General features: G+C 43.6%; 1 long non-coding RNA gene across 1 annotated transcript; it reads right to left on the bottom strand.

Annotated features, from left to right (window-relative positions):
• Nucleotides 1-11,104: 11,104 nt before the first annotated feature.
• On the bottom strand, nt 11,105-15,426 carry LOC142767010 (uncharacterized). The gene is made up of 3 exons (XR_012884705.1): nt 15,349-15,426; nt 12,722-12,878; nt 11,105-11,448 (listed from the first exon to the last, which is right to left on the bottom strand). It is a non-coding gene; the product is annotated as an uncharacterized LOC142767010 (long non-coding RNA).
• Nucleotides 15,427-21,835: the final 6,409 nt, after the last annotated feature.

The following is a 21,835-nucleotide window of genomic DNA, read 5'->3' as shown; positions in this document are numbered from 1 at the left end:
AGCTTCCCTGTGCCTTTGTTGTAAAAATTAAACGACGCCAAGTAAAAAGCAAAAAAAGTGATCTCTGGATAGTGACATTTCAAGCTCGTTACCTTGTGCAATTGCTTACTGAGTTATTCAAAACTGTGCACCTGTTCCGTTGCGCGACATTCATTTTTGTAAACAACACTTGCTGGCCCAAGACACAGTCCAAAGGGCCACTTTGGTATACCCATTTACGCCCGAGTACACTGGCATGTCCCACGTCCAGTCTTCTGCTTAAGTTCGCCGTCATGAAGGCCATATCTTTTTCAGGTGAACAAGAACTCTACAATGTAAGCAGTATTGAGTCTAATGAAGAAGCGTGTTTTCCTATATGTGGGCACTTGTGAAATACATGCGACAAGCTAAATTTTGCATGCATATAGAGTCTTTCAGGTCTCCCCATGCCTCGTCATGGTGCCCATAATTAGGAATTTCGAAATTGACCCTACTGCCACTCGCTGAGCTTCGTCGCAGTTAAGTAACAAGCTAGACACGAATAGGACATTTTAACAGATCTACCAAGGATTAAGCATGCGAAGTTAGCAACTTCGAGCAGGTACTTCTTTGAATAACCTGCGCGTTTACAGCAGTCAGTCGCAGCTGGCAGCTTCCCTGCACCTTTAGAGCAGTCTTTAAGTCTCAAACAATTTCCGCAATATATCGCGTGGATGTTGCGTGTTAATGTAGTGAGTATTTCGATTCGTAAAATCCCATGACCTTACATCAATATTCCCTATCGACATGGCAAGAAAAGATTGACGTTTGGTCAAACTATTTTGTTATCACAAATCGTGTTGCCATTTGCACGGGTGAATTGTGGTGAAGTTCATTTCACTGCTGTAGGGTCAACGCTGGATCTTCCTCGACATGTTCCCTAAAACGTGGCTTGAGGTCATTCGAGATTGTATACCTAAAAGAAAGGTTTTGTTATTATAGTCTTCAAAAAGAGATCGAAATGGGACATTACCCTCGATTGATGTGCTTAAGGAAATGTCTCAATTGAAATATATCTACATACGGACAATTCATACGGAAATGACATTTATTGGTCTCAGAACTTCACAACGGCAGTCGTTGAACTCCACGCGGCAGTTTTCACCACTGTACGAGTAGTAAGTATTCGCTAAATACCTTAATTACCGATTTATTCAGGCCACACATCATAACAATCAAAGCGTGAACATCTTCTATCTTCGGGTAGCGCAAACTTAACTGTGGTGGAACTATTGTAGACCTAGTGATCACGAGCGAAATATGTTTGGCTTGGTTTTGCGAAGGCTATGCATACAGCGATTTATTAGAGTAAGGCTATACTGGCAATCCGATGATGTGCCTTTTTCATGTTTTTCGAAACCTGAGAAAAATGATCTTGGGGACCAGAACTAAGTTTTAAATCTAGCCTGCCTTCGCTACGGTGCTTCAGTAGGCATATTTCCCTTTTTGAATGAAGATTATATATATATAGTCGACCGTCTGGCGTAGTCTATTCAATGGCGATATTTAGACTGTCACTTGCGCTGACGAGCACGTACAGACGGCGAAATTGGCACGTTATTCATGGGGAGAACGAGCGCGACAAAACGACTGTTACGCAGCATCAAAGAAATCATGAACCACTCAGACCTCTCACAGCAGTCTTTACGTTGCCCTTCCAGTATAGTCTACAGCAAACACTGGCGGAGTTACGAACATATACTGAGTGAAACACGGCCCTTTCACGTTTCACTGTTTGATTTGCTGAATTTTTTTTCTTGAGCCTAGCCTTCCAACTCTCTAGCACTTCTCACTGTGCCAGAATAACGAGCAGGAAGTGCAAGCGTCCCTACATAGCAGAAAAACAGATTCTTACTGCATCTGTTACGATTGTTACATTACCTGGTCGGACAGGTGACGTAACGACAACCACTGGGAATGAGTGTAGGTAGTGGAAAAACACAAGGAGCGACACGCGAGCGTCAGTTGCTTGATCACCTTCGCCTGGCCACATGTTGTCATGGCACTGAGGCTTCTTGCCAGCTGTGAAGCCTCTCTGCAGCGACTGACTCACCGTGACGTCATATTTGCCACACTTGCTCTCTAGCAACTCAAGACCATTGAGATGCGACTGACACCTTTGGGAAACGTGGCGTAATAGAGATTTCGCTCTAAAAATAAATCAGAATATGCAGTGACATTTATTTTCGTGAGTGACTGAGTGAGATTGACTTTATTTAAACATATCCTGATAAGGCTGAGAAGAGGCCATTTTGACCCTTCATTCTGCCTGGGGGCTCCGCCCAGGATGGCGCTGGCAGCCGAAGGCTTGTAGTGATGTCCCGGGCCCTCAGGCCACACACACATGTTCCTTACTGCGAGCACGTCCGTTATTAGTGCAGAGATCTCCTAGCCATACTGTAAAAGTGATCTAAAAGGGTGTGGTGGCATTGGTACACTTCCACAGTGATCACCGTCACACTACACGGCTAGTATGAACACGTTATTAAATTGTTAATATATATTGTTCTTATGATAGTTCAACCGCTCACATATAGTACTGTGAGATATGGTATAACAGTGTTCGCATTTTGCTCAGAGCGCTGGAAAACACGCATAAACAGTTTGCTTAGAAATATTGTAAAAATCCCTCAACCATGCCCGTAGTGAAGTCAAGGTGCAGAGCGCGTGTCACAGCGTATGAGAAGACGGCTACATAGGCCCTAGAGCAAATATTTTTTTGCTGTATGGTAGTAAAGTGGCCCACAAAATTCCACGCCGATAGCCGCAAATAGCCTTCCCTTTGTCTCGTAAAAACGATGCCGTAGGTGCTGCTTCTGGCGTAATGTTATGCCTTCACCGCACCAAACAACTGCTAAATGTGGACTTTACGACTTTTTTTACCATACAGCACGCAAACACGTTCTCTCAATTCGACGACAGCGAGATCAACGTCTGAGTGAGGCATTCTATCTTGAGTGGCCTGAATCAGTAGCTCTGTGACCACACCGTGAGGAGGAAGTATGGCAGGGTGGCGAACTTACAAGTAGCCGGACAAATTTCGAGATGCCCCCTCCCCCCTTTCTTAAAGTTTGGTCGTCATCGCGAATGAATGCAGAGTAGGTGGTGCGGTGAAGTAGGCAGAGGTTTTTCAAATGACAGCGCTGCAAGCTCACCCGGAAAGTGTGAATGCTGGACTTGCTTGATCCAGCAATGTGGAGCTTGTGCGATTTTTCGGACACTTACTTACCAGTCTGACCATGGATGTTCGCCTTGTTGATGTGTTATTGATGAAAGAGTAGAGCCACGCCGTTACTCTAAGAAGGCACGACTACCGTGTAAAGTCTGTGCCCTTGAGTAATGCTTGTTGTTTTGTCCACGTTGTTGACGTGAATCAACTGTGACTGACAGAAAACAAGCTACAGCTGTTTGTATGTCGCGAGTTGCCATCTTTCCGTGATATACTAGACTTGTGCTGACACGTGACGGCGATGGCACCCTCTCGATACAGAACCCGAAATTGCGGTTTTAAGGTAGTATTCTGGCACTTGTGGTCTGTGTTTTTCTTTGTTAGTTCCACGCAGTTAATTTACGCTCAAAGATTTACTTGTGAGATACCAACTAACTCACCTAGCTATCGTGGTACTCAACACAATCTTAAGCACTACGATACCCTAAGCAGGGGTTCTGCCGATCACCCGAATATACTTGAAATTCGTGTCAGCGCTATTTCTACACTGGCTCGGCACAGATCGAAATGTGTAGCTTGTAATATCAGGTTTATTTGAGACGTACGAGAATGTAGAGCACACCACCAGTCTCAATGCAGTAAAAATAACTTGCCTTAATGCATTACACAGTGTTTCCACGAATTCTTCAAAGGCAGTATTTTGATTGATGACGTTTTATGAGCGTCATGTTATAAGCTGTAATTGATTGATTTAAATGTGGGGCTTAACATCCCCAAACCACCATATGATTATGAGAGGCACCGTAGTGGCTGCCTCCTGAAATTTTGAACACCTAAGGTTCTTTACGTGCACTCAAATGTGAGCACACGGGCCTACAGCATTTTAGCCTCCATCAAAAATGCAGCCGACGCCGCTGGGATTGGACCCCGTGACCTACGGGACAGCAGCCGAGTAACTTGACCACTAGACCACCGCTGCGGGGCTATAAGCAGTAAAGGAAAGTTGCTTTTAGTAGTGTGATTACCTCAGTTTTATGACGCAAGAATGTACAGATGTATGTACATGTGATGACACGGCGTTAGTAACGTCCGCAAGGGAAATGCACTTACTGCATAAGTAAGTGGTTCCAAACACGTGGCGCGCAGGCTGTATGTAGCCTACGAACATCATATCATAGCTGTCGTCATAGTTTCGTCTTTCTCTCACTTTTAAATGCGAAGCAGCTGCTTGACTCACATGTGTAACGCCATACCTACACGCTTCTATACGAACGCGTGCAACGCGTTGCCCTCACCGCAGGCGTTGGAGCTTTGCCAAGTAGGTCATGCCGCAGCTGCGGGCTCACATCACGCTCCTCTCACAGTGCGCGCTGACTTCACTTTCTCCCTCGTCTGCCGCACGCTCAGCTTAGCGAACGCAGCGCCTGCAGCTGCCGCCTCGTCCGTTCACCCGCAACTCCTGCCGTTACCGGCGCTCACTCCGCTACCAAGACCGCCACTCGCTGCACCGCCGACTCGTTGGTAAACACACAATAAACCTAACGCGCGCCTAACGTACGCATTGAAACATATCTGTACGCGCCCCAAGACCTACGCCAGCCATCACTTCAAACGAATGTTCTAGCGCTTATCGCAGCACTCGCATCAACCCATGACGCCACCCATGCTCAAGGCTGCTTCTTCGCAACCCATCAGAGTTCCCTTTGGGAAGATGGATGGTGTAAATTTTGTTCTTTTTTATTTTGATACCAAAGCTCTTGATAAGCTACACAGGCATGACTGGTTTCAATAATTATCTTTTATACGCATCCCATATGATCCTTTGTACCTTCAAATGTAACCACGGAGCCAAACTATATTTCGGAATTCACGCACACATTTCTGTCGAGCATCATATGTAGTACGTTTCTAGGATTCCGACGTCAAATATTCCTCAAAAACAACTAACATAGGATATATCTAAAGGGCTTCCTTTGAAATGCCAACGTGAGCTGACATTATGTTCAAGCTGTTGACTATTTGAAACAAATTCTCTTTTCGTTATATTTTTCAGTGTATGACAATCAGTGCATTATTATTTTTATGTGATAAAACATTCTGGCCACCACAACTTGATCCTAATATATTTTATTCACACAGAATGTGACGAAGATCACAGTAATGGTTTTTCTTTGACTTCATAAATAATATTTCTCTTAAATTTGGCACGCCAAAATTACTGAGGTGGACTTTTTAGACAATTTTGATGGAGTGATCACAAAGCGAGTTGGTGCAGTCACATCAAACATGGCAACTCTAAGGGAACCTGCACCATTGGGATGACAAATAAAAACAATTATTTTTTTACATTAAAAAACAAAGGTATCATTACAAGACACGCCATAGTGGAGGGCTCCAAAAATTTTGACAACGTTAGTCTTCTAGTGTACTTTAACGTGCATCAACATGTAAGTGCGCGAATCTATGGCATTTTGTCTTCATCGAAACGTGGCCTGGACTCAATCCCGTGAGGTTAGTGTAAACAGTCGAGCACCTGCCCCACTTGTTCCAACCGATGGCTGCTCAATAATAAATCGACTCGGCCAACTCATTTCCGGCCTGCGGAAAGATTCTGATAATGATTTATTTCTTGTACGCATGTGCGGTATACTTTCGGTTGTGTATCTCTGACGGGCCAGCGCACAAGAATAATAATGTGATTATTGAAGAGCGACAAGCTTTGGGAGCTTTTTGACTATGCAAAAAATTTACAGTTTCCCATGTTTCATTTTATGAAACGTGAATGCCCATTCTTTGCATAATCTCTATTCTAACAATACAAACATAGTTGATTGGTTTTGCAGAAAGATGGTGTCGCTCCTTAATTTTACGTCTAATCAGGAGTTTGTAACAAGATAGTGTTAGTGCCGAGGTCCACCAAAACCTTTTTGACGTAGTGGCGTCGCAGATATAACGTTAATAAAATTGACGCTAACGGATGAGAAAAACTATAAGTGAAAGTTCCCCCACCGGGAATTAAGCTCATGACTTCTTGACGGCGATGATAGGCACCCGGTGGTCCACCGACAAAGCTACCGAGGCAGATACATGGCTCCACACAAACGTTTCTTCTACCTCTCACACATGCTCACAAAGTGCTCTATGTTGGTGAGGCTAGGTAGAGTGAGTTGGTGCCGCAGTCTGTGAGCGTGAAAATGAACTAATGTGACATGATACTAGCGTCGATAAAGATTATTTCAAGACGTTCCCGGTGAAAGCATGGCCTCGGAGATTGCAGGCCGGCGCTCGAACATGAAGGCCATTGAAAAACACAGGCTACGCTAGCATCTGAGATTCTCCCTATAGGTTAAGCCTTCAACGCTTGCAGGCGTTCCGCATCCTGCTAGCCTCTGTATCACTCCACCCAGACATGAAAATTTCCCTGTCGAAATCCTTGCTTTTCGGCAGTGCTTATTTCAGCACTTCCATTAGTCGGCGCTACCCCATCAGAGCACTTTCCGCCAATGCACCACTGGTACATTGAGTGGCTGTATAAGTGCAACTTCCTCCCGTGTCGCTCAAGCAAATAGTGTGGCAGTGTAAGCAGAAGCACCGGTGTCGGTTACCATATTACTCACGAGCGCAAACCACGCCGCTTCTCTAGTTACCTACCGACAGTGTGAAAAAGAGCATATCGTGGAGCAGGGTATTTCATGTGCTTCCAATTTAATCGTTGCGCCTAATTCACGATTCGCTGCGTCAAAGTATATAAGTTAAAATTTATTTACCATAATTGTTAGGTAACGCACATAATCGTCAGGTAACAATTATGTACGTTAGTCGTTGTGATGAAGATATTTAACTAGGCGACAATGTCGCTGCCTCCACGCCAAACACCGTTACACATTCTGCGAGATCGGCTGTATCACTGCACAATAAGCATTACTTTTGTAAAAACATGTTTCACTTTCGCGCTACACCAATTGCTGTGACGAAGGCATCAGCCATTTTATTCAATGATCCTCGTTTCGGTGTTTCTAAACTTGGGGTTTTGACTATCTGAGCTCAAACAGCTACAGCACATTTATATTTTAATGTGCTGCGAGACCATTCCATCACGTCAGCGTCTGTTATGTTGTGAAAATAAAATTTCGCAACATGCGCCACTTACAAGCTAAGCTCCTACTCTGTAGACATGGTATTGTCATGCTAGAAGACAACCTCTTATGAATAAGAAATAATAAAGTGATTGCAATTATGTGTGATAAAAAGTAAGTGTCGGTATTTTTTATTTATTGTCTAGGCCATGCCGAATACGCCTCCTGAAATACATGCAAATTTTTGCATATATAACCGAGGACTCGCTCACTGGATTTCGTGCCGACTGGTTGTGCCCCCGCGATCTCCGACGACAGCGCAGCTCTGGCCAACTGGCTCGCCCTACGCCATCTCCTGACGCCGACAAGAGCTCTGACTGAGTGGCGCCCCGTGCTCGGACTTCTGCGACCGTGCCCACCTTTCCTATTTTCTTCTTGCTCCAGGGTGTCGCTCTCCCTGCACCACGCTCTTTCCTTCCTCCTATCTCTATCTCTTTACATTTTAATCCTTTCCTCTTAATTCCTACCCCCGTCCCTTGTGAGCTACTGTTGAGGTGTCGCACATGATGCAGACAGTTACGGGGCTCACTTTTATCTTTTTTCCCTCGTCTAAAAATCACTTACATATAATACTGATGAAGCAAACCACTTGCCCTCGTCACGTCGCCGCTCGCTTTCCCCTGTGCGTCGACGGCCTACACTTCATGCTGGCAACCAGACGGCGTAGTTTTAGGGGCAAGATCTGCGCAAGTCTTGAATTGCCTATGTACGTCAGTCAATTTTACTGATGTATTTGTCGAAAAGAGTGGCGGTATACTCTCTTTTAGATGCATCTTTCTGGACTGTCGTTCCGTACAGCAATCGCTCAGTCCATACTACCGACCTCAGTCTGTACGACCTCTCTGACTACTAACAACGTTATGCACTCAGGAGTAAAGATCATTGTTAATTGACAGTGCCACCATGCCATTCTTTTTTTTGTTGAACTTTCCGTCGCGCGACAACACCGTAATTGATTATGCTTGTTGTGAGCACAATGAATTCTGTTCAACCGACAATGTAGCCTCCATCGAAATTTGATTTTCCATTAAAACTTGTCTGGAAAGATGACACCTACATGCCCTGTGATTGTGCCCTTCAGCATTCGTGCGGGTCGCGTAAAGCGCCATATCCTACAGGGTGGCCTACTTCATGCCATCTTAAATACTTGTTACCCGAAGAGCGTCTCCATCGCGCTTCGCTGCTCTTTATCTTGTCGCAAGTTTCACCACAATGCCCATTTATAAGCATTATTAATCACCGCTGTCATTGCTTTATCGCGAGGGCCTTGGCCACGTTGAAGCAGTGCGTGGTCATGGAAGAGTGGCTAGAAGGCAGACGCATCTAATGTTTTTCTGCATTTTTCTACAGATACTACGGCCAGCCGGCTTGGGCTTGTCGCTCTCGTGTGCAACAGCTTGGAAATCCCTAACCAACTGCGCTTACGTAGTTTATTGCTGAGCGACCAGCCATGCTGTCTGCTGTATGTCTCCTTCTTTTCTTGTCCCTCCTTATCGGCGCTGTTTTTTATGTGAATCATACTGTCTGGTTTCAAGTGGACACGCCTGTTCTAGTTTATTTGTGGTATACGATGGCATCCTCGACCCAAACATCATGCTTACAGCCGCTTTTAAATCAAGGCCCGCCGCCTGACTTCACCAGTGGGCATGAAAGAGTGGTTACAAGGCAGACGCATCAAATGTTTTTCTGTATTTTTCTACTGGTTAGGCCTTGTAAATTTTTGCACTGTAAACATTCTAGTAACGTCAACTTGCTGCTCTTTCCACGCCCCTAGTGTTTTGATGAGCTGTACTTGTGAATAAGTGCATGTTATGAAGCTATTGTTGCTAGGCGGCGACGTGGAACTTAACCCTGCAGGCCTCTGAAACCCCACCCTTGCCATTCTAACAAAAAACTGATGGTGTTTCTCAAAAGTTTCGTTATAATGAACAAAAACCATGTGGAAGTACTTTGCCAGACTACTGAAGTAAAACAAGTGCAACGATATCTCGAAAAGCAAGTCAACAGCACAAATGAAAGACTTAGAACTATCGATAAAAAACTGGCTGTTACGCAAAAGTCGAGCGAACTTCAGACAGCAAACGCAGAAGCAGCCCGTTCAGAAGCAAGCAGTCTCGCCAAACGTCTAGACGAGTTTGAAGACCACTTGAGGCCCGATAATTTTTTATAGCCCCAAGGACAGTCAGTCTGAATCTTGGCCCAAATCCGAAAAAAGAGTGCGCGAACTTTTGTCTTCCATGCTTGACTTGCAACAATTTGAGGACGCAATTCAACGGGTTCATAGAATAGAAAAATGTTTTCCTGACAAATGCCGCCCAGTTATTGCGAAGTTCTCAAACTTTAAGTTAAAGGAGTCTGTTTTGTCCGCTCGTTCAAAGCTAAGGAATTCCGGTATTTAAATATCCGAAGAATATTGTGTTGCCACGCGCACTTCATGTAAGAAATTACATGAACATGGAAAGGGCAGTGGGCAGCAATTTTTCGTTCGCTGCAATAAATTATCCAAAAATAAAAAGTCTTATGCTTATATCCCGTCATTCGGTAGCGTATGCGAAATATTCGCGGATGGCAGCGAAGTACCTCTTGTGAAGGACGCTACTTTATACAATAGACAGGCCTCGTCAGCGTAGCTATCGGCCTGAGAGCAAAATGATCCCGAGGTTATCAGTTGAAATGTTTTTTTTTCTTTTTTTTCAAATATACGCAGTATAATGAACAAGCGAACTTACCTGTCCTCTCTTATCGACACGTGTAATGCTGATATAGTATCGTCCACCAAAACGTGGCTTTCTGCAAGTGGAACTAACGTCACAGTGCTTGAATGTAACGTGGACTTTAACATGTATCACTGTGATCGCAGTAATAGACAGGGAGGAGGTGTTTTAATCGCCGTTTCAGATTACCTGTACTCACACGTTTTACCTATCACGTGTTCCTCAGAGCTTATTTGTGTGTGCGTACGCAGCAACCACAATCACATTTTTTTTTGCTGCTGCTACCTACCGCCTGTTTTTTTTTTTGTTCCTCGTTTTGCACTGATTTGCATGACACATTGTCTTATGTTATTGACCGATTCCCTTACGCGCCTTTATTTTGGTTGGGTGATTTCAACATTCCAAGCATTAAGTGGTCTTCCCCAGGTGCTCTTCAAAGCAACTTACCCCGTGAATTCTCAGAATTCGTCAACTTCTGCCATGACTTACATCTTTCACAAGTTATCACCGAACCAACCCGAACAACTTCGACAAGCGAAAATATATTCGTCCTTGTCTTAACCACATTTCCCGATATAGTTCATTACCTATGCTTTTTACCCAGTTTAAACTATCTTTTTATCGTATACTTTACCATTTACGGTAAAGTTAAACATCCTGTTCACCCACCGAAGCTTATTAAAAATTACAACGGGGTAGATTTTGCTGCAGTCAACCACGTGCTTAGTATGTTCCTTGACGACTACATGCTAAAATTTGAAGAACGTTCTGTTGAATCTAACTGCAGCATTTTCAAAGATAAAGTTGCAAGTTTGGTTAACAGGAACGTCTCACTGCGTGCTATTGCACATAAACATTGGTCCCCTTGGTTTACTTTTTCGTTAAATCGCCTGTTAAATAGGACGAAGCACGCGTTTGGAAAAACCAAACAGAGTAATGAATCAGGTCGATGGAGCACTTATTGTGAACGTACTACGCAGTATCAAGAGTCAGTCGAGAAAGCCAAAGAAACGTTTTATAAAAACACACTTCCCTGGTTACTTATAACGAACACGACAAAGTTTTAGAATGTCGTAGGTGGTCATAAACAAAATACAATATCTTTAGGTGACAGTAGTGGCGTGCCAATTACGAGTTCTGAGTGTTGTTCAGTGCTCAATCGTGCATTTTCAAAACCATTTTTATGATCAGCTGTGTCTTTTCCTTGTATTACTAAACATAACTTCCCCGTGATGGATCCTGTTATTGATTTTGATTGTGTGCAGAAACAAATCCGTGGTCTGAACTTGTCTTCGTCTTTCGGAGTGGACAGCATCACTCCAACGTTTTGGAAAAGTACGGATGTTTGTTCTTCGATATTTTTGTCAAAACTGTTCTCCCAGTCCTTATAATCTTGTTCTTCACCACGTGACTGGAAGGGGGGCAAGATGGTACCATTATTTAAATCTGGTGATGCACAGTCCCCTTTAAATTACCGACCAATAACCCTCACCAGTGTACCTTGTGAGCTTTTAGAACACAATTTATTTTCACATCGTAGCCTTTCCAGATCCATATTCATTCTTCTTTCCCAATCATAATGGCTTACGTAAAATTTTTTTATGTGAAATACAACTGGTTTCGTTTACACATGACGTTTTTGCGGCATTGGACAGTTGACTAATCATTGATTGTATACTTTTAGACTTCTCTAAAGTTTTTGATCTTGTTTCTCACCAGTTATTATATTCTGTTTCAAAATAAGTAAAGTAAACTTTCACCGCAATATATTAAGATGGATCGAATGCTTTCTTGCTAACCGAAATCAATTTATTACCACTAACAATAACGACTCACAAGAGTCTCCTGTCACTTCTGGTGAGCCACAAGGGTCATTTTTGGCCCTCTTATCTCTCTTTTTTACATCAATGACCTGCCCAATAATATTCTACCTTCAATTAAATTATTTGCTGATGACTGTGTTATTTATAGAAGTGCTTCCACTAATACTGACACTCATTTCCTGCAATAAGATGTTGATGAAGTTTCTTCCTCGTACACTAGATGGAACATGTGACTTAACGCTAATAAATGCGAGGTAATGCGAGTTTCTTGCACCTCTAGTTCTATTGATGTTCCCAAATACCTAATTAACGATATTGTTTTAGAAAGGGTATTATGCTACAAGTACCTTTGTGTAAAGTTTACCTCTAATTTCTCGTGGCACATTCATGTCACCTACGTAACTAACAATGCCAATCGCCCTCTTCGCTACATACGAAGACACTTTTCAAAGGTTCCTTCAGCTCTTAAACTCATTCTATATAAAACTCTTGTTCGTCCTAAGCTCGAGTATGGAAGCGCTGTATGGGATCGCGGAACTAACACACTAGTTGAAACACCAGAATCCGTCCAAAATCGCAGTGCACGTTTCATCCTCTAAGACTATGCACGCACATCTAGTGTATCATCTATGAAAACAGTTTTTGGCCTTCCACTTTTTTGTTCGCGCAGAAAAGTGTCAGTGTTGTTCATTTTTTATCAAATGTTTCACAATCCACAACTGAAATAAGATCTTCTTTCCAAACCACACTACATGTCATATAGATGTGACCATCTTCACAATGTGCACATTCCTTTCTCACATATCAAGTTCTTTCACGATTCCTTTATTTCCACTACCTCTACCGAATGGAACCACCTACCCTCCTCTGTTGCCCAATTGACCGATGTCACTGCTTTTAAAGCTGCTGTTGAATACGATGTTTACTCTTAGCAGCATTTTTCTTTCTTCCCTCTTATTTTTCTTATTATGTATACTCTGACTCACTCCTTCTGTAACGCCTTCGGGCCCCGAAGGTACTGAAATAAATAAATAAATAAATAAATAAATAAACTCAACCAGAATTATTTCTTAGCACACTACAAAGTTCTAGCATAACCTTTCAAAGAAACTTACGAACTCATCGTCTGCCTTTTTCTCGCCTTGCCGCCGGATGACCTTTTTCGTAGAAAACTGTTGCAAGATAGACGACAACCACCACCGCAGACGTCTTGACATCAGTGATATGCATTGACCAACGAAGAAAAGCTTGCTTAAGAACTCCACGCACAATTGGCACAGCTGAGTGGTATACACGTTGCTTTTTAGGGGCGAAGCTCCATACGCCATGGGTCGTACGTGCCGTGTTGGCGTCGTAGTAGCCGGTTTGGTGATATGTGGGGTTTAACGCCCCAAAACCACTGATAAATATGAGAGGCGCCGTAGTGGGGGGCTCTGGAAATTTTGGCGCCTGGGGCTCTTTAACGTGCACCCAAATCTGAGCACATGGGTCTACAGCATTTTCGATGGAAGCGAAAATGCAGCCGCCGCAGCCGGGAGTCCATCACGCTACTTGCGGGTCACCAGCCGAGTACCTTAGCCACCAGAACACCATGGCAGGGGCAGTAGCCAGTTTTGAGTCATAAATTTACATTGCATGTAAGCGAAAACAGTGTTACAGCACATCAACGGAGTGAACGATGATGAGTGGGGCGAAGCGTCTGTCAGTCCATCTGTCCGTCAGTCCATCAGCCTGTCCGTCCGTCCATCCGTTCGTCTTTGCACCCGGACGAACGCTTCACCTCACTCAACATCAATCACTCCGTGGATGTGCTGCGATTTTTTTTTGTTCTCTCACACCACCATTTCGTGATAAGTACCTCCAGAATGGATGTCGAGCGTAGTAAAAGCTACTCTTATCGATCGAAAAATTGACTAATTCTAAGTGCGCCGAGCCTTATTTGAAACTGAGCAGAAACCAGCTGCCTTAATTGGGGGGGGGGGGGGGGGGGCGGTTTAACAGTTCTTGTGTTGCTATCCCATTTATTTATACAGAAGCGCTTCCGGAATCCGGAAAACTATTGATTAGAACTGTACACGCATTGTCGGAGTGCACTCAGCGTGACACAGTGAAACAATTACATAAAATAAACATGCTAAATACTGTTCAGCTACTGATATAGGCTCGAAGAAACATTAGCCCGATGAAACAACTCTGCTGAGGTGCGTTGTGTTATAAAAAATCCAACAAGTGTGCGTCCTCTGAAATACTTGAAAAAGACTTATTCGTACATAACCTCACGCGAACAAACCTCGTGGGGCAGTTAACTGCAAAGCTCGCTAGGCTTGCACAGGCAACCTACCACATCATCATCGAAACAATTTTACCAAACGTCTTGATTTGTATAGGACACATCTCGAAACGCAAAAAGCAGCGCCTGAGCGAAACACTGAAGTCCCCGTGCTGCCACAGATTCCTCATAGTACAACAAGAGCGTCACATTTACAGAGAATGGTGTACCAATGGCTTTGAGATGGTGGTTTATTGGCAGTAGCGTAATTGAACGTATGTGAAAAAGTAATAAAATACTATAACAACAGTTTGCATCAGTAGTTGCTTCGAGCTGGCTTCTCTTGTAGTAGGAAGAAAAGAAGGTTAAAGTTGTCGATAAAGAATCTGAGAAACCTATACAGGCTTTTACAGCGAAAGCTGTTATGAGATCACATCTCGGGTTTCGCGCAGCGCCATAGTTGTCCGCCGCCGCCGCCACCGCCGTCGCCACTGGTGTCTAACACATCGCGCGAAATTAGAAAAGAAACCTAGCACCAATAACACAGTGGGACTCAAAGCCGTGTGCGTTGTGTGCCAGCCCAGTATTCTACCACTGAGCCACGCCGGTGCTTATGATTTGTCGGCCAACTTGCCTTGGGCAGGCTAGATGTCGGGAAATAAATTCCGTCAATACGACTTCTAAAGCGTTTTAATATAGCGAAAGAACAACCAGTCATCGCACAATGCGAATAGCGAAACAAGTGGGCTGTCTAACGCTCCAACCCAATACAAAAGTCTGTTATTGTTCACCTAATATATGTGGCTCATACCCACTTCAGCCATAATTTCTCATTGTCGTCAGCCACTGCATGAACGATTGTCAACAAAATTCCTTGCAAGTGTTTAGCGGATACGGCACTTCTCAAAAGAATGAACGAAAAATAGCATAGCAAATGCCAGCCTACCACCCTAAAATGTTTACTATCAATGTCATAGTGGGTATCAAGCAAGTATGTTTGCAGCAGTTACCCAAGGCGTGTATAAAAAAAGGCTCTGAAAGGGCGCTTTTTAGCTTTCGCTGTGACTGTGCTGCGCCTTCCGTGCAGGCTTGGTGCTTTTTATATTTTATCTTATAAATCTCCTCACGTAATCCCAATACGAATCTCACGAACATATTTTAAAGACACCATCACACATACGTCACGTTTGAGCATCTCTTTTGCTAAGTCGTAACTCACGTCCAAATTTCCAGAGTAAAAGGGAGAATCAATGTGCAGCGTAAGTAACTTGTCCTATTGTTTCAAACTTAAATGTGGATATCAGGTACATTAGTCGTTTCCGGAACACTAAAATTTATAGTCTGTATAATTTGAAATAGCAAATCACTTTCTAGAGAGGTACTGATGGCTTCAACGCTGCCAATCTATCAACAGCGTTTCCTTACACGTATCCGGCATGTATACTAATGACCTCATTGACGTCAGCGTTTCAGTAGTAAGTGATGAACTATGCCATTCCCCAAATAAAAAATCGATAGACCGAAATCAGTATTTGATCTTTTTGAAACATCGGTTTTCAACATAGCAAGACTCATATCGCTGACAGATCGGCTTTACTTCCTAATAAAATGTGTTCTGAATAGAGTTTTGAAAGAGCTCAGAATACTGAAAATACCTTAGTCAAACAAAATTTTCCACCACTAGCATTACCAACAGAATAATACGCGCACATGTGCAGGATGGGAGAGCGCCGCAGGGCAGTTCGAAGGAAGCCACTTTCTCAATTCGAATAACATTTGTACTTATTGCCAGACATTTCTTTTTTTTTCTTTGAATTTTCTTGTATTCGGTTGACGCCCACATAGATTGTCCGGGACAAGGTATGTGTAAAGCGGTAGCATAACTTCCATAGAAGCTCATGCATCCAGTAGTCGGCGGCTCGTCGGTACCATTTCCATCTACGAATGTAGGGGTCTACTTGAAGTAAACGAAAAATAAAAAATATAACGTCACAACCATTCGTGGTAGTGACGTCGTACATTTGTCCTACATGGCACGAAATCGAACTTTCACGTAATTGCTGGACTTTAATTTTTTGTATGCATTTTCACGCATACACGCTTTTATTGCAACTTTACAGTAAGCTCACTAATTTTGTTTGCGATAGAATAGGAAGGTCAACAACAAAGAAAAATCAAGGTTTCTTCATTAGCCAAATAGCGTACTTGCAACGTACACAAAGGACTCTGCTTTAGGAGAATTCGTGACACAGCCTCGCCACGGTGGTCTAGTGGCTAAGGTACTCGGCTGCTGACCCGCTGGTCACGGGTTTGAATCCCGGCTGTGGCGGCTGCATTTCCGATGAAGGCGGAAATGTTGTAGGCCCGTGTGCTCAGACTTGCGTGCACGTTAAAGAACCACAGGTGGTCGAAATTTCCGGAGCCCTTCACTACGGCGTCATTCATAATCATATGGTGGTTTTGGACGTTAAACCCCACATATCAATCAAATTTGGCATATTAAAATCTCAGCTAGTCTAAAAAAAAAAGTCATGGCTTTGCCGCAAAGGCGAAGCAATGAACGCAACAGCAACAAAAATTGAAAGGTCACGTGCAGAATGGCAAGCAGATCAAAACGTTCCCCGCGTTTCTCAAGCACAAAGAACGCCCAAAACGTACTCAGAGGTACACATTAACGTGAATCATCACCTCAGTTGTAACTTCGCTGTGTCTGAAAAGCGGGCCCTTTTCGCAAACGGAGGCTGTGCATTGATTGCAGTGACCATTGTGCACCTGGTATCTACAATAGAACCGTTCCGACGAAACTCAAAGGCTAGCCAAGACGTACGATTCTCCCCACTTCAAGATAAGGGTGCGCGATCACGCGTACACCCCCTTATTCTTTACGCGGGCCAAAGTACGCGTTAGAGATGAGAACCGCCGCACGCACACTGTGCCATCTTGCTGATAATGACAAAAACATGATACATCCCGCACCCCCCCCCCCCCCCGTCCCGAGATGCCCACCAACAGCAGTAAGGAGTAGATATGAAAAGCTTGCCGTTTGAACGTTGAAGGAAGTTCCTCTCGGTGGCTTAGTGGTTAACGCCTCGCATTCACGACGTGGAGGTCCCACACATTCCACGCACTGGAGTCTTTTTTTGTGGGATTTTTTTTCTTGCATTTTCATATATACAGATACGTACACATATACAGTGCATGACATCAACGCCGAGGCCGGCGGCAAAATACAGCTGAGAGTGTCCATATATTTGCTATCGCAATACAAGAACAAGTCTAATGAGCTTTTGTTTTCATTATTTGGCCATTATTCACTTACCTAATCACGCTTCAATCGCCACCGGCCGTGGATGCCTGTGACAGTAGATTTTCCAACACTTTTTGTTCAAAGTTTCGCGACCCATATACATTGACCGTTTTCAGGAAGGTTCAACGCAGGCCATGCATCGGTGTTCGATAAGCTTCACGATTAAATGTAAATCATTATTTTTTTTTTTGAGATCGCGTGCAAGACGTCAACAGTCAAGCCTATTCAGAGCTTGCATGACCGCCAGTAATAAAGCTTGGAAGTTCGTAGTGACGTCACGGTGCTTTTGATTCACTTTGACCACACCGAACCTACCAGCCCATTTCCAGCGTGAAAAGAGAGTAAATGGACAAAATGTAGAGCAACTGGACTCCTGAACTTGGCAAGTCTGAACGTGCGTGTAAACGCGTTGAGCTGTTCGAAGAGTGATTCTGGAAATGCATATGGACGTCTCAGGGGCGTCATGCGGGCGGCCGCGTAAAACCTAATTCAAGGACTAACGTGTTAGAGTTGATGCATGGCCTCCGAGATGAGCGTTTAAAAGCGTATCTCTGAGGGAAACATTCGTTGAGGCGTGCTATCCTACTAACTTTGTGTCAAATAAGACTACATAGATTGTTGCCTGAGTTTGTTGTGAGCACTCAAGTTATGAAAGGTGCAGTGCAAGGCTACTTGAATGAAGTTGTGGCCAGCATGCGGTTTTTGTGTCTCCGACTGATCACCCGTGTTTTGATGAAGAGAAAAAAAAACTTTACACTGAGGCACGCTAGCGCTTAAAACTTGTTTGCAAACTTGCCTTAGACAGGCTCGATTTCGCGAAAAGAATTGCGTTAATATGAGTAACAAAGCGTTTTAGAACAGCAACGAAACAACCAAGCGTCACACAATACAAATAGCGTAACGAGTGGGTAGTCCTATGCTCCAAACCATTACAAAATCTTGTTCCCGATCCCCTATTAACTGTGGCGCAAACCCACTTCATTGCATAATTCTTCATTGTTGTCAGCCATTGCATAAAAATTTACACAAAATTTTTCGCAAGTGTGTAGCGGATACCAGACTTCTCCGAAGAATGACGAAGGATAGGATAGGCAAAGTTTATCTACTCAACAAAAGTTATGATTACTTTCGGCGTAGTAGGTACCCAGCAAATGTGTCTGTAGGAGTTACCAAAAGAGCATTTAGAAAACGCTCTGAAAGGCCGCTCTTCAAGCTTACGCTGTGACTGTGCTGCGCGTTGCACGCAGGCTTGGCGTTTTTTTTTGTTTGCTTCACTTCATCTTTATTACGTAAAGGAGGTTTTTCCATAAACAGAGTAAACACGCGCACGCTGCCTGGCTCTACGTTTTACGACACGTGAATATCATGGATACTTCATCTGCACGCAGCAGTGAGAACACATGACAGCACATGCTTTTTGCGCAGTTCCAGCATCTTACCTTCAAATGTTTGCCACAACTCTTCAGCATTGGAAAATTTCGCCTGTGATTCCATTGTGTCACAGAAACAGTTTAGAACAAATGATATGTCACAGACACGTGGTTTCCCATGGCTGAGAATTCTATGGGTGTCACTGTTTGGTATTTTTTACGCATTTCAAGTTCATATCACATAGGACAGCGTCATTATCGCTTATATCCGGTAGCACTAGTGTTGATCGCGCCGAATCAGACGCGTTGGCGAATAGCAAATTTAATTCATTTGTTGCTCTTGCGGGCTCCAGTACAAGCTGCGTTAATCCAAAGATGCGACAGGCTTTTATAGCAGTCCTTTGCTTGATTAGCTGCAAGCACTAGATCTGGGATCTGCATTTCACCAATTAAATTCTATAGGACTGAAGTCTCCACCAATAAATAAGCAAACAGTGTTTACTATTACAACCGCGTTGGTAAGTTCCTCAAGAATCTTATTCCCTAGTGAACGATAGAAAGAACATACAGATACTGATCAACCATTTTCCAACCTAGTCTTTACCTATAACATTTCACTTCCATTGCACTCATATACTAAGATGAACACTCCCTCTCCAAATGCATTTCTATTATTGCGATAAGAGACATTATTTCTTGGAAACTCTTCTTCATCAGCAATATCTACTTCAAGCTAGCATTGTGGTCCAATAGTGACGGTCGGAATAGTCATGTGAAAAAGAATAAAAACGAATCACTTTCATTGCGTAAACTTCTGCAATTCACAAAAAGAAGAAAAAATATAGCCGGCTCATTCATTCATGGATCCTCTATATCCACCCACACAACCTGATTCAGGGAATCATCGAAGACATACTTCACCTTATTATTGGAAAGAGTAATGAACATAAAATATATTTTGTCAGTTTTTATCCTTGATTCTCCTTAGCGTAATCCCAAAACTGTTTACATTGTGTTATCTTTGAAAACGTTATTGCAGTGTTGCGCTTCGGCTCACTAAATTTGTTATGCACTTCTCAACCGTTTCGTATAATTCATGCCATTTGTCATCAGACACACCATAAAATATTAGGTTGCACTTCCTACTGCGGTTTTCAAGGTCATCAACGTTATTGGCATGTGACCTTATTTGAGCGTGCTGCTGTTCACATGTCTCTTTGAATCCCCTTGCCACGTCGACGTCGTGCAAGCCTTACCGTTTAGACGACGCTGTTTCCAATCTACTCATACGTTCGTTCAGGCTCGTAATTGCAGACTTGCTTCCGGGTTGGTGTTTCTCAATGCTACCCACTCTTTCCTCATATGTTTTTGCCCTTCTACTAGCTGCGTTAGTCTCAACATCCTCGCATATCAGCAGCAATAAGAAGCGAAATTCAAAACGGCGCCATAGGTTTAACCGATAGCGCCTACAATATATGGGTCGCGAGTACAAGTATGGGCTCCTATCCGATCAAAAAGCACAAGCGCTGGCACTGACAGGATAAAAAAAGTGATCAGTACTGCATGCAACGTTCAGACTAACCTGCACAATCAAAAGCATCCACGTTAGCGACGCTGTCAAACCGGTCTCACGCCCCAGACATACACTGCGATGCTGTGGCATTAGTAGGCTGTAGCTTTGCTCACTGACGTTCCAAGGTTCGTTGATTGGTATCGGGCATTGTGCAGAAAAGTGGTGTTGACCCATGCGTCACAAATGTCGTTGCCACCCCACCGCGGTGGTCTAGTGGCTAAGGTACTCGGCTGCTGACCCGCAGGTCACGGGATCGAATCCCGGCTGCGGCGGCTGCATTTTCGATGGAGGCGGAAATGTTGTAGGCCCGTGTGCTCAGAATTGGGTGCACGTTAGTTAAAGAACCCCAGGTGGTCCAAATTTCCGGAGCCCTACACTACGGCATTTCTGATAATCATATCGTGGTTTTGGAACGTTAAACCACACAAATCAATCAATCAAATGTCGTTGCCTTCTTCGATGCCGTCCAAGAAAAAATAAGCGACGGAACTATTGTAGGCCTATAATGCGGCTTTTGAAAATTCATCCTGTCGTTTTGAAAAGCAGCTGTACACACAATAGTATCCGCGTGAGCGACGCAGTAGTAGTCGAACCGTTGCTACGCCCCCGGTTCGACTATAAAGAGAACGAAAAGATATCGGATTCGCTAATGCAGTGTGCTTTGTCATGGGTAAGTTAGGTCTTGGGTAACTTGTAAGTGAGCTCACAAATACAGTAGTACTGTGCAGACTGCTGATTATTTTCTAGTTTGCTTCCAAGCTGCTTTAGCCTTTTACTAGGCTATTTAAGTAATTTTAAATGCTAAGCATTTCTTAGTAAACTTCGGCAACTTTGAGTGTATTCATCTATGTACCTAGCCGCCTACGACGTTTAGCTCTCCTGGCCGTTTTGATTAAGGTATCAGTACCCAACTTGGTTTGGCATAAGATGACTGTATGAAAAACATACAGTCATTGTGTCCCCCTGCCTTACAGGTGTAAGGCAGGGGGACACAATCTCCCCAATACTATTTACCGCGTGCTTACAGGAAGTTTTCAGAAGCCTAGAATGGGAACAGTTAAGGATAAGAGTTAATGGAGAATACCTAAGTAACCTGCGCTTCGCCCATGACATTGCATTGCTGAGTAACTCAGGGGACGAATTGCAACTCATGATTAAGGAGTTAGACAAGGAGAGCAGAAAGGTGGGTCTTAAAATTAATCTTCAGAAAATGAAAGTAATGAACAACAACCTCGGAAAGGAGCAGCGCTTCGAGATAGGTAATAGTGCACTTGATGTTGTAAAAGACTATGTCTACTTAGGGCAGGTAATAACCGCAGAGCCGAACCACGATATTGAAGTAACTAGAAGAATAAGAATGGGGTGGAGCACATTCGGCAAGCACTCTCAAATTATGACAGGTAGATTGCCACTATCCCTCAAGAGGAAGGTATATAACAGCTGTATCTTGCTGGTA

The sequence above is a fragment of the Rhipicephalus microplus genome, chromosome 7, assembly GCF_043290135.1.
Source record: "Rhipicephalus microplus isolate Deutch F79 chromosome 7, USDA_Rmic, whole genome shotgun sequence".
In the NCBI taxonomy this organism is placed as follows: Eukaryota; Metazoa; Arthropoda; class Arachnida; order Ixodida; family Ixodidae; genus Rhipicephalus; species Rhipicephalus microplus.
The sequence above is the reverse complement of the archived record's forward strand: the minus strand, read 5'-3'. Positions and strand labels throughout refer to the sequence as shown.